The 13,878-nt window shown below is 41.8% G+C and overlaps 1 protein-coding gene across 3 annotated transcripts in view; it reads left to right on the forward strand.

Annotated features, from left to right (window-relative positions):
- Positions 1-478: 478 nt before the first annotated feature.
- Positions 479-13,878, forward strand: part of TMLHE (trimethyllysine hydroxylase, epsilon) — a 36,346-nt gene continuing 22,946 nt past the window's right edge. The window contains exon 1 of one of the 3 annotated variants that reach the window (XM_032238510.1): positions 479-584. The gene's annotated coding sequence lies outside the window, so the exon portion shown is untranslated. The other 2 variants (XM_032238511.1, XM_032238512.1) reach the window with 2 other exon arrangements.

Genomic DNA, 13,878 nt, shown 5'->3' on the forward strand with positions numbered 1-13,878 from the left:
AATAAATTGTAAATTTATCGGACTTGAACATTCTGACTCTACAAAAAACCACCCTACTTGGAACAGCTTATATCCTCCCGACCGTTACCTTAACAGTTCCTAGGTCCTTGGTTAGGACTCGAGCTATTGAGCTACCAACCAGCCCCAAAGGCTGTGAATCTCACCAAAGTTTAACCAGTAATAATAATAATCTCAGTTGGCTGAGTTTCATGTTTAATGAATAAAGTATATAATAATTCAAATTATTATTTTTATTATTATGAATAATAAAGCAACGACCATGCAAGACTACAACTTAGGATCTCGCAAATAACAGCGCAATTATTCCCTTTCTTGCAGGCAAAAGGTGGAAAAGAGGGGGAGGGTGTAATTTTTTTTTTTAGCCACATGTTCTATTGGGATCCGGAAGTGTCTTGGCGCATGCAACTCTTCCCCTTTGCTCTCCCTTTCCCTTTCTTTCTTTAGGGGCGGGGTCTTTTTTCGGGCCCGCTCTGCCCCGTCTCTCTATGGTGGCTGCTGCCCTTCTCCTCCCGGAGGGGGCGGGGCGGGGCAGGAGTCCGTCTGCCGTCCCGAGACCCCGCGAGGTAAGTCCGTCTCTCGGTTGCTGCAAGGTAGGAAGAGGAAAGAAAGAGGGAAGGTTGGGGAGGGGGCTCGAGAACTTTCGGGGTTTCTGGAGCTGGGTTTCATTGAGACGGAACCTCGGAAGCTCAAGAAAGAGGGTTTCTGAACATGTCCAGAGTGCATTTGCAGAGTGCACGTCCAGAGTGCATGGGGGTCTGGGGGTGAAGGAATCTGCATGAAAGCGTTTGAAAGGAATGAAGCAATTTGTTCCCCAAAGAGATCCTAGATACTATTTTTCTTGTTGCTTTTTCTTTTCTTTTCTTTTCTCTTCCTCCCCTGCTATTCAATCATAAGTCCCTCTCTTTTCAAGATTTTGCTCCCCAAGTCCTTGGACCCAGAATGGCAGGCTGGAGGTCCTGCCTCCTCTTGTTTAGGCATCCCATAATAGCCAGCTGTGGGACGCGGTGGCTCAGTGGCTAAGATGCTGAGGTTGTCGATCAGAAAGGCCAGTGGTTCGAATCCCTAGCTCTGTGTAACGGAGTGAGCTCCCGTTACTTGTCCCAGTTTCTGCCAACCTAGCAGTTCAAAAGCATGTAAAAAATGCAAGTAGGAAAATAGGAAGCACCTTTGGTGGGAAGGGAACAGCGTTCCGTGCGCCTTTGGCGTTTAGTCATGCCAGCCACATGACCACGGAGACGTCTTCGGACAGCACTGGTTCTTTGACTTTGAAACGGAGATGAGCACCACCCCCTAGAGTCAGGAACGACTAGCACATATGTGCGAGGGTAACCTTTACCTTTTTAAGGCCACACTTGGAATATTGCAGTTTTGGTAACCACATTGCAAAAAAGATGTTGAGACTTTGGAAAAAGTGCAGAGAAGAGCAACTAAGACGATAAAAGGCCTGGAGACTAAAACAACATTTGCAGGATTTCAGTTTGGCTATTCTCGGGAAAAGAAGGTCTTGGGGGAGACATGATAGCAGTATTCCAGAATATGGGCGTTAAGGTTAAGATCAAAGAAGAAGGGGGGGGGGGGTCAATTTATTCTCCAAAGTACCAGAGGGCAGGACAAGAAACAATGGATGGAAACTAATCAAGGAGAGAAGCAAGGAGTTGGAATTAAGGAATTAAGGAGAAACTTCCTATCAGAACAATTAACCACTGGCTCCAGAGGTTGTGGGTACTTCATCACTGGAGTTTTTTAAGAAGAAACTGAACTTGTCACTTGTCTGAAATGGTATTGGGTCTCCTGCTTGAGCAGGGGGCTGGACTGGAAGACCTCCAAGGTCCCTTCCAGCTCTATTCTGATTCTACTCATTCTTTGGATTCTGAGTAGTGACCTTTGATGACTGGTGAGGCAGTTGGGTCACTTTTCCTGTTTGTTTACATTCTTTCAAGGGATGGGACTGACCAGTGGCAGAGACAAAAGAATCTCCCTTTTTAGATATAGAGAGAGAGGGGGAGGGAGGGAGGGGGGAGGGAGAGAGAGAGAGAGAGAGAGAGAGAGAGAAAGAGAGAAAGAGAAGTGGAAATACAGACCTCTTAATGGAAATGTCCCTAAGGGAGTTCAGTATCAAAGAGTTGAGACTGTTTAGCCCTGTTATTTCTTCAACCATCCATGACCTGATGCCCTTCAGATGTGCTGGCAATTTAATTGCCATAATGACCAGTCAAATCTATCTGTGTGGCTGCTAGGAGCTGAAAACAACTGGATGGCATCTAATCCATCACATTGCTATTCAACATGATCTTTGCTGCTGGGGCATTTCAGACATTTAATGCAGAGATGGGATTCAAATTTTTTTACTGCCAGTTCTGTGGGCGTGGCTTGGTGAGCGTGGCAGGGAAAGATTACTGCAAAATCCCCATTCCCTCCCCGATCAGCTGGACCTCGGGAGGCAGAGAATAGATGGGGGCGGGGCCAGCCAGAGGTGGTATTTGCCGGTTCTCTGAACTACTCAAAATTTCCGCTACCGGTTTTCCAGAACTGGTCAGAACCTGCTGAATGAATACAACCTCTGATTTAATGCCACTAGAGGCAACTAGGTTAGTTTATTTTTCATTTATTAGTTAGACTGACCTCCTGCCTTTCCCCCAGCCGAGGGACAGCAAATTTAGCACTCCTCATTCATTTGTTTCCTCCAGAACAACAATCTTGGGAGGTGGGTTCGGCTGAGAGGGAGAGGTTGGTCCAAAGCATTCAAGGAGCATCTGCAGTTGCAGATGGATTTCAACTCAGCTCTTTCCTCTTCTGATTCGAATTGAGGCTGGGGTCTTCCTTGATTGGAATTTTCTGTGGAGGTTCTCCATCCTCCAGGTCATGGATTGTCCTCAAAGGTGGTTTTCCAAAAGGCAACTGGACTTCCTTGGAGTTATTTTTTTCTTTGAAAAGGTTTCGCTTCCCATCCAAGAAGCTTCTTCGGTTCTGAAGAAGTGAAAGGGAGAAGCTTCTTGGATGAGAAGTGAAAGGTTTTCAAAGAAAAAGAACAAGAAAATCCAGTTGCCTTTTGCAAAAGTGCTTTTGGGATTTGATTGGGTCGAAAAATGCTGTTTACTTGGTTGACTCAGCCTTCCATCCTTCCGAGGTGGGTAAAATGAGGACCCAGATGTTTGGGAGCAATATGTTGACTCTGTAAACTGCTTAGAGAGGACTGTAAATACTGAAGTGGTATATAAGTCTAAGTGCTATTGTTATTGCCCTTCCTTCCTTCCTTCCTTCCTTCCTTCCTTCCTTCCTTCCTTCCTTCCTTCCTCCCTCCCTCCCTCCCTCCCTCCCTCCCTCCCTCCCTCCCTCCCTCCCTCCCTTCCCAGTGGTTAGAATGCAGTATTGCAGGGTAATTCTGCTGACTGACTGGCTCAAGGTTGACTCAGCCTTCCATCCTTCCGAGGTGGGTAAAATGAGGACCCAGATGTTTGGGGGAAATAGGCTGACTCTGTAAACTGCATAGAGAGGGCTGTAAAGCACTGTGAAGCGATATATAAGTCTAAATGCTTTTGCCCTCCCTCCCTCCGCAGTGGTTAGAATGCAGTACTGCAAGTTAATTCTGCCGACTGCCAGCAGATCGATCGTGACTGGCTCAAGGTTGACTCAGCCTTCCATCCTTCAGAGGTCAATAAAATGAGGACCTCAATTGTTTGGGGGCAATAAGTTGACTCTGTAAACTGCTTAGAGAGGACTGTAAATACTGAAGTGGTATATAAGTCTAAGTGCTATTGTTATTGCCCGCCCTTCCTTCCTTCCTTCCTTCCTTCCCTCCTTCCTTCCTTCCTTCCTCCCTCCCTCCCTCCCTCCCCCCTCCCTCCCCCCCACCCTCCCTCCCCAGTGGTTAGAATGCAGTATTGCAGGGTAATTCTGCTGTCTGACCGACTCAAGGTTGACTCAGCCTTCCATCCTTCCGAGGTGGGTAAAATGAGGACCCAGATTGTTGGGGGCAAGAGGCTGACTCTGTAAACTAAATCACTTAGAGAAGGATGTAAAGCGGTATATAAATCTAAATGCTATTCAATCTTGGATGAGTAACAGGCAAGCAAGAGATTGTGCTAACTTTGCAAGTGATTTTTGTTAAGGGTGTCTGAGCGTCCCTGACTGGTTCCTTTGTCATGCTCTAGTCATTTTCATACGTCATCCCAGGTCTTCTAATTGGAAATGAGTGTATTAATTGGTCCATTAACTCAGCTCCTCCTTTGAAGCTCCTCTAAAGACTTTTCATCTGCTCATTTTGCACGTAGCTGGGAAGAACAAAAAAAAATTGTGGCCAATTGGCTTCTGTTTTCACATATTCAGGAAGCAGAGACTGCCTTGCTAATGCAGAATGGGAACAGCAATGGACACCTGTAGGTAGAAGAACCATCAGCCACTTCCCAGCTTCTTTCTTGTCCAGCTTTCTCCAACCTGGAGCTCTTCAGAAACAGAATAACAGAGTTGGAAGGGACCTTGGAGGTCTTCTAGTCCAACCCGCTGCTTAGGCAGGAAGCCTTGCATCACTTCAGACAAACGGTTAGAACATCTTCTTTAAAAATTCCAGTGTTGGAGCATTCACAACTTCTAGAGGCAAGTTGTTCCACTGATTAATTGTTCTAACTGTCAGGAAATTTCTCCTGGGTTCTAAGTTGTTTCTCTCCTTGATTAGTTTCCACCCATTGCTTCTTGTCCTGCCCGCAGGTGCCTTGGAGAATAGCTTGACTCCCTCTTCTTTGTGGCAACCCCTGAGATATTGGAACACTGCTATCATGTCTCCCCTAGTCCTCCTTTTCATTAAACTAGACGTACCCAGTTCCTGCAACCGTTCTTCATCTGTTTTAGCCTCCAGTCCCCTAATCATCATTGTGGCTCTTCTCTGCACTCTTTCTAGAATCTCCACATCTGTTTTACATCGTGGTGGCCAAAACTGGATGCATTATTCCAAGTGTGGTCTTACCAAGGCATTATAAAGTGGTATTAACACTTCACGGGGTCTTGATTCTATCCCTCTGTTTATGCAGCCTAGAACTGTGTTGGCTTTTTTGGCAGCTGCCGCACACGGCTGGCTCATATTTAGTCCTTCTCTTCGTTAGACTTGACATACCCAATTCCCCGTTCGTGGCACGGTTTAGCCTCCAGACCTCTTATCGTTTTACAATAAAAAGCTACACTGAACAATAAGAAACGCTTAGTTTCCCTTTTTTTGCCAAAAGCACTTACTGGCTTATCTTCCCAGCTACTAAAATAAGCTTGCAGCTCTAACGCGCACACATGCCATGTTTATCCAGGCTGCAATAATGGAAAGAAATTCAGATATTAGGTTACTTAACCTTCTACCCATGTTTTCCTCCCGAGTCCCTGGACATTTGAAAATGATTCATGAGGACAAACCTCGGGTGGGAAAAGTTAGATCAGGTTCAGATTGCATCAAGAGATGTCAAAAGAGGAGAGTCATTCCTAGGGATTTGGGGAAACAATCCGAGAGTGATTTGGTTGTGTTGTAAAAGATTCCTTTGAACAAACAGCACTGGGTTAGAATAGAATAACAGAGTTGGAAGGGACCTTGGAGGTCTTCTAGTCCAACCCCCTGCTTAGGCAGGAAACCCTATACCACTTCAGACAAATGGTTACCGTATGTGCTATAAATAGTCTATTCCTGGAGACAGTGAAATTTAGGTTTACAAAATCAACTTTTTTCCCCCTTTAATTTGTTTCCTCTGGGATCTTACTGGCAAGAAGAAAAACATTCTCCTCGAATTTGACAATAAAGGGACTTCCCACCAGATCATGACATAGAATAGGAATAGGAGTAGGAGTAGGATTGGAAATGGAACAGAATTAAAATACTGCATAGAATTACTGACTAAACAAAAAAAATGAAAATCCATTATGAATATGCATATGTATGCTATAATAATATATGATTAATAATATTTTAGTTATATTATAATAGAATACGGTGATTGATATAAATTTTTTTTAAAAAGGACAGAATAGAATTCTTTATTGGCCAAGTGCGATTGGACCCACAAGGAATTTGTCTTTGGTGCAGATGCTCTCAGTGTACATAAAGAAAAATAAAGTAGAATCCATTCATCAAGAATCGTAAGATACAACACTTAGTGACTGTCATAGGTTACTAATAAGGAATCTAGTTATACTAGGAAACAAATAAAACAATATACATTTTAAAGATACAAGCAACATGGTTATAGTCATCAGTGGGAGATAGGGACTACGAAGGAAGGGAAGAAGAAGAATTTGAGGGAACCAGAATATTTTTCAAGCCTACATCCGTGTGCGTGGGTGTCTTTCTCTCTGTCCATCTGTGCCCACAGCAAACAGCTGCTCTCCCACAGGGCTGGAGATTAACGTGGCTTTTCTCTCTCATTGGAAGGCTGTCTGCTTTTCTCCCCCTTCCCCCCCTTTAAACACACACACATACAGAGAGAGAGAGAGAGAGAGAGAGAGAGAGAGAGAGAGAGAGAGAGAGAGAGAGAGAGAGAGAGAGGGAGAGAGAAGCTAAAAAGCCAGCCCACATGTGAAGTTCTCAGCCCCTGTGCACCGTTGGGGAAGGGCTCCACTAGGAGCCAAAGAGATGCTCTCTCGTGGTTGATGGCTAGCAGTTTACACGGACTCCTGTTTTATTGCATTTTTGCTCCCCCTCCCCCCAAAAAACCCTCTCTCCTTTCATGGATGGTCTGTTCCACTGGAGCGTGGGTCCCCCTCGCTGCTGTTACCTCTGCTGAAGGACTGGCTGAAGATTTTTGAATTCTGTTCAGCTTAAATTTGGCGTTGAAGCGAAATCTAGCCAAGGGTGCCTCTTCCGAGTGACTCACTCAGCCATGGCTGGGAAAGGCTGTTGAAGCTGCAGACTTCTTGGCAAAAACCCTGCCTGCCTGCCTGCCTGCCACCCACCGAATCCTAGAAGTAATTCTCATTTCCGTCTCCCCGTTTCCTTGCCCAGAGGCTCTGTCGAAAAACACAGAATTAAGAAAGACATACGTTCAGACTCTGTTTTTTTTTTTAAAAAAAAACAAGCTTCAAATTTGAACAGAACTGTTCTTTTAATCGGCTGTTTGTGAGAAGCAGATGGAGGGCAATGTGGCACTTTGCTGGATTTAAAAGAAACAGTTGCCTTGTCTTACATCCACCTTCCCTCTCCTAAAGAGCCCTTGAAGAACTAAGAATATCGGGTAAGCTTGCAGTTCTTTTTTTTTTTTTGCAAACATTTTTTTTTATTTTTTGTTGCATATTTACAATTATTTTGTGAACAAAGTGTTGTCCGGTTTTCCCCCTTTAACATTCATTTTACATTATATTTCCATTTCCAGTTTTAGCTGTATTATTTTTTCCCCATATTTTCCATCTTAGACTTCATTTTTTCTTAACGCGTAAACCATGTCATTTTTATCTCTTCAGTAATAAACCAAATTTATCCTTTCATTTCCATCTATTTTCTATAGGTAACCTACATCTTCAAATCCAGTTTTTATATAATAAGCATTTTACTTGATCCGTTTCCACAATTAATAATGTTAATGTTAATTCACTCACATCTTATTATTATTTTATTATTTATTAATTAGACTTATATACCGCTTCATAGGGCTTTCAGCCCTCTCTAAGCGGTTTACAGATTTTTTTTAGCAAATTGAGTCAGCAACTTGCCCCCACAGTCTGGGTCCTCATTTCACCCACCTCCGAAGGATGGAAGGCTGAGTCGACCTTGAGCCAGTGAGATTTGAACCGCTGAACTGCAGATCACAGTCAGCTGAAGTGGCCTTCAGTACTGCACCCTAGCTACTGCGCCACCTCGGTTCTATAAGCATCTTGATTAGCTACATATCATTATCAGGTTTAACACATTTCATTTTATTCTACTAATCCTCAGAACTGCAAGGGTAAGCTTGCAATTCTATTCCTGCACTAGTGAGAGGAAGAGAGAAAGGAAGGGAAGGAGAGGAAGAACGATGGGAAAGCTAGAAAGAATAGAAAAATATAGGAAGGTAGAGAAAAGGAGGAAGAGGAAGGGGTGCGGGGACTCTCAAAACTTCTAATAAAGATGGAAACACTGTGTGCCATTCAGGTGTCTCTTGGGCAGCTTCAAAGTTCTGAGTTGAGTTAAGGGGCTGGATGAGAGCCAGGAGCTCAGGCAATCAAGTAAGCAGAAGACAGGGGTTTTCTGACCACGAATGGTTCTTGGTGTTGGTTTCTGGTGAGCAAAGATAGTGGAACAGAGAAGGCTGATGGCCGTGTCTTGGGAAAGGAGATAAGAGCTTTTCTCTTGTTTCTCTTGATAAACAAGAAATCAGTCAACAGGTTTGTTCGAGCAGGTTTGTGTTTGAATAACTCTGGGAATTACCACAGTCTGAAGTGCTTGGAGAAGTCTTGGAAAGACCTTTGAACGAACAAGCCATTTGTTTCAAATTTGGCTGTCCCAAGAAGCAGGCACTCTGAGCTAATCCTAAAAGAACATCAGATGTTCTTGTTTCTTCATTTCCTTGCCCTCTTTGTCTGTCAAATATTCAAATTGGTCTTTCGTCATTATTATTGCTGCTTTTGTGACTCTGGCTATCCTTAAGGTAAAGGTAAAGGTTCCCCCTTGCACATATGTGCTAGTCATTCCCGGATCTAGGGGGGCGGTGCTCATCTCCGTTTCAAAGCTGAAGAGCCAGCGCTGTCCAACGACGTCTCCATGGTCATGTGGCCAACCTGACTAAACGCCGAAGGCACACAGAACACTGTTACCTTCCCACCAAAGGTGGTCCCTATTTTTCTACTTGCATTTTTTACATGCTTTCAAACTGCTGGGTTGACAGAAGCTGGGACAAGTAACAGGAGCTCACTCCGTTATGTGATGCTAGGGATCCGAACAGCTGAACTGCTGACCTTTCTGATCGACAAGCTCAGCATCTTAGCCACTGAACCACTGCGTTGCCTTAATCCTTAATTTCCTATCCTTAATAACACTTTTATTCTTTTGCTTTTCTGGTGTTAGGACATTTAAGGTGTTAAAACAAAAATGGCATATGTACAGAGTTATTTTATTTTATTTATTTGTTAAATTTATATGCCAGTTACCTCACTACCCAAAATGGTTCTTAATCGAAGAAATCATTGTAGAATCTTAGAAATCATGGTAGAATCTTAGAAATCCTGGTAGAATCTTAGAAATCCTGGTAGAATCTTAGAAATCGTGGTAGAATCTTAGAAATCATGGAAGAATCTTAGAAATCATTGCTTAGGGTGATTCAAGGCAATATTTCTTTCCTTTTTGCTTCGCAAATCATTTGAAAGCAAGGACATTAGGACAACTTCTAAGCAAGAGCATATTTTTAAATTAATGTTTAATTAAACAGTATAAGAGCAAGAACAAAGCACAAAGAAAATTATGAGGGAAAGATAAATTCTCAGGGGAAAAAACCAATGCATAAAAGTGCTTTTAAAAAAGTGGAAAAAGCAAGAATATTTATTAAGAGCATCTTAGTAAATAAGTTGGAATTGGCAAGTTAAATACACAAAGAATGAAAAAGATGATTAAGGATTTGGCAATTCTATTATAAGGAAAAGATTGGTTGGTGTTTAACCAAAAAATCTGAGAGTTTAAATGCCTTTAATGGGCTGCCAAACAGAGGATGGAGCAAATGTATTTCGTGTTCCTTCAAAGGATAAAACGTGAACCAACAAGTTTACTTTTCAACCCAAAGATTTTTCTTAAATATTAAGAAGAATTGTTGCCAATTTTTTGTCGGTGAGTTTTATAAATTATACTGGATTAGGGAGGTGATTCCAGCCAATTTTCTGTGTCGGGAAAGAATTTGAATTCAATGACCTTTATGGCTATGTTCAATTCTGGCTTTTTTTGAGGATTTTAAAAGGATTTCACTTTCTGGGATGTTACAGAATTTCTAATATAATTTTATCATATTTTATCTATATCTTAAATTATTGCGTTCTATTCCAATTTCATTTCAGTCTGCATTTTATTCCAATTCCATTTTTAATCGTGTTTTATTCTCATCTCATTTTAAATTATTTTATCAAATTCCATTTTAAATTGCTTTTCTCAAATTTTAGTAATACATTTGCACTTTGATATGGCCCAAGGGCTAATCAATAAGGACTCAGTGTCAATGTCTAAAACAAATAACCAAAGAATCAACCAAAACAAAATATCTGTAATTAAAAAAAAACCCACGTGATTGAAAATTACCTCTTCCGGAGGGGAAGTAGAGAAAAGAAGGATGACAGAGGGATGAAAGGAGGTAGGGAGGAGGAGGAGAGAAGAAAGTGATGGATAAGGTACAAATATGGTGTATGGAGAGCAGAAGAGCCAATAATTGTTTTTGGGAGTTGATGGTAAGATGAATTGATGTAAATATTTAATAATACAAGACGATGTTGGCTATGTAATAGTATACATGTGGATTATATTTTGTGAAAATGAAAAAATAAAAAACTTTATATGCCCAAATTTTTTTTTACCTCTTCCAGGCCAACCATCTGGGTATTTATCTTATAAAATATGTGTCCCCTGGCGCAGCCTAATTTGATCTAATAAAAATCATCATTGATTTGGGCCTCTTGTTCTTTGAAAGTAGCATACTGGTAGTCCTTGGTTTACGATGACAATTGAGCCCAACATTTATGTTGTTAAGTGAGGAATTTGTTCAGTGAGTTTCGCCCCGTTTTTCTTGCCACTGTTGTTAAATGAATCACTAACACCGTTGTTAAGTGAATTTGGCTTCCCCATGGACTTCGCTTTTCAGAAGGTCGCAAAAGGGGATCCTGTGACTCCAGGGCACTGCGACCGTCATTAAGGGAGCATGGGGATGCTGCAATGGCCGTAAGTGTGAAAAATGGTCATAAGTCACTTTTTTCCGTGCCGTTGAAACTTCAAATGGTCACTAAATGAACTGTTGTAAATCGAGGGCTACCTGTAATGGCTTTCATCTGGCCAAGTCATTCATTTAGCCTCTGAATGACTCAAAAAAGTCCAGTGAAGGAGAGCTTATCACATCATGTGGCAGGCTGTTCCACTGGTTGACAGTCAACAAGTTCTTCTTGGTATCTAACTTGAACTTCATTCCTTGCCGTCTGCTTCTCCTCCTGCCCTCTGGGTCATTTGAAAATAAGACCAAATAATCCCCTGATTAAAAGGATTTTTTGACAGCATGAATGATTTGTTGTAAATTATTCTCTGTTTGCTGCCTCTGGGATTAAGAAATCCCCACTGTTTTATAATTGAATTTCTGAGCAAATGAGTGAAGGTTCTTGCAGCACTGAATCTGGGCCCAAGTCAGCATATTTCCGCTTCTCCCCTCAGGATGCCACTATGGGGCATTGCACGCCAAAACAACTAGACACAAAGATAGTTTTTGCCCCGTGCCATCAGTCTGCTGAACACCTAATTCCTACAGCACCGTTTTAGGCCTAAGGATATTCACCCTTGTTGTATGGATGTAACGCTACTATCCTTCCCATCTCTCTCTTGTCATCTTTCTCTTCTTCTCATCTTTCCCACTACCTTCTCCTCTTGGTATCTTATCATCTATGATTGGTTTGTATCTGATGATTAATGATCGTAACTACGATTTATGATCAGTGACCTTGTTTGTAGGCACACTGAGAGCATTTGCACCAGAGACAAATTCCTTGTGTGCCCAATCACACTTGGCCAATCAGAAATTCTGGTTCTATTCTATTCTGTTGTGTCCCGTCCATCTCATCCTTCTCTTCTCTTCTCTTCTCTTTCCTATTCCTTTTGTCTCATTCTTCTCTTCTTTTCTCATTCCTATTCCTATTTCTTTCCATCCCATCCTTCTCTTCTCTTTTCCTCTCTTCTTTTCTCATTCCTATTCTCTTCTCTATTCCTATTCCTTTCCGTCCTATCCTTCTCTTCTCATTCCTATTCCTTTCCATCCCATCCTTCTCTTCTCTTTTCCTCTTCTCTTCTCATTCCTATTCCTTTCCGTCCTATCCTTCTTTTCTCATTCCTATTTCTTTCCATCCCATCCTTCTCTTCTTTTCTTTTCTCTTCTCTTCTCTTTTCCTATTCCTATTTCCTTTCTCATTCCTATTCCTTTCCGTCCCATCCTTCTCTTCTCATTCCAATTTCTTTCCATTCTGTCCTTCTCTTCTCTTCTCTATTCCTATTCCTTTCCGTCTCATCCTTCTCTTCTCTGTTCCTATTCCTTTTCATCCTATCCTTCTCTTCTCATTCCTATTCCTTTCCGTCCCATCCTTCTCTTCTCATTCCAATTTCTTTCCATTCTGTCCTTCTCTTCTCTTCTCTATTCCTATTCCTTTCCGTCTCATCCTTCTCTTCTCTATTCCTATTCCTTTTCATCCTATCCTTCTTTTCTCATTCCTATTCCTTTCCGTCCCATCCTTCTCTTCTCATTCCAATTTCTTTCCATTCTGTCCTTCTCTTCTCTATTCCTATTCCTTTCCGTCTCATCCTTCTCTTCTCTGTTCCTATTCCTTTTCATCCTATCCTTCTCTTCTCATTCCTATTTCTTTCCATCCCATCCTCCTCTGCTCTCCTCTTTCCTACTCTTATCCCATCCCATCCAGTGGTGAAATTCATTTTTTTTTACTACCAGTTCTGTGGGCGTGGCTTGGTGGGAGTGGTGTTGCTTGGTGGGCGTGGCAGGGGAAGGATACTGCAAAATCTCTCTTCCTACTCCATTCTGGGGATAGCCAGAAGTGGTATTTGCCACTTCTCCGAACTACTCAAAATTTCCACTACTGGTTCTCCAGAACCTATCAGAACCTGCTGGATTTTACCCCTGATCCCATCCTATCCCATCCTATTCTATTCTATTCTATTCTATTCTATAAGAATAAATTTCAAAGGCAGAGATGTTGGAGAAATATATTCAGGTCTGAGTTCTTGTAGAGCATCCATTTATCTTGAGTATATGAACAGGAAAGTCTTTCTGGGCTAATGTGCCTGTTTTTCCAGAACTTTGCAATGCAATTTGCCTCTCAAAGCGTGTACCAAAATGCCTGTATTGAGAGAAAACGCATGCACAGATATTTTAAAGTTTAAAAATAGGACAGCTAGAGAAATGCTATTTCATTCTTTTTGATAATGGCACTCTTCCTTCCTCTAATGTTTGATTGTTTTTTGTGGTTTTGTTTTCTGTGCAAGAAGGCTTCAAACCATAGATCTCCAGATAAAGTTTCCGAAACCCAAATATCATAATTTCCAACTATCAAAGAAACAGCTGTTAGAAGCATAAACATATCCAGGTATCTCACACTTGCATCTGGAAGATGTCGGTTTGGGGTGCAACTCTGCCCTTCATTGGGGAAACTGTGCTCATCTGTAATAATTTCCATGAGGTGGGAGTAGATGGTTATCGGATATGGGTTATTTTTGATCCTGTAAAGATCAAGAAGCAAATTTTAGGTTTAAAATGCTCAATTGCAATGCATATCTAGCAATTCAGGCCTGGGAATATTATTCTGAAAGCTCATTTAAAGTTTCCAAGGGTTGGCTTTGTAAATCTTTATTAATTACTGCCAAAAACAGAGTTGGAAGGGACCTTGGAAGTCTTCTAATCTAATCCCCTACCATTTCAGACAAAGGGTTGTATAATCCCTTCTTAAAAAATCTCCAGTGTTGGAGCATTCACAACTTCTGAAGGCAAGCCGTTCCACTAATTAATTTTTCTCACTGTCAGGAAATTTCTTCTTAGTTCTAGATTGCTTCTCTCCTTGATTAGTTTCCATCCGTTGCTTCGTGTCCTGCCTTCTGGTGGTTTGGAGAATAGTTTGACCTCCTCTTCTTTGTGGCAACCCCTCAAATATTGGAAGAGTGCTATCATGTCAGCCCTAGTTTTA

The sequence above is a fragment of the Thamnophis elegans genome, unplaced genomic scaffold, assembly GCF_009769535.1.
Source record: "Thamnophis elegans isolate rThaEle1 unplaced genomic scaffold, rThaEle1.pri scaffold_263_arrow_ctg1, whole genome shotgun sequence".
Lineage (NCBI taxonomy): Eukaryota > Metazoa > Chordata > Lepidosauria > Squamata > Colubridae > Thamnophis > Thamnophis elegans.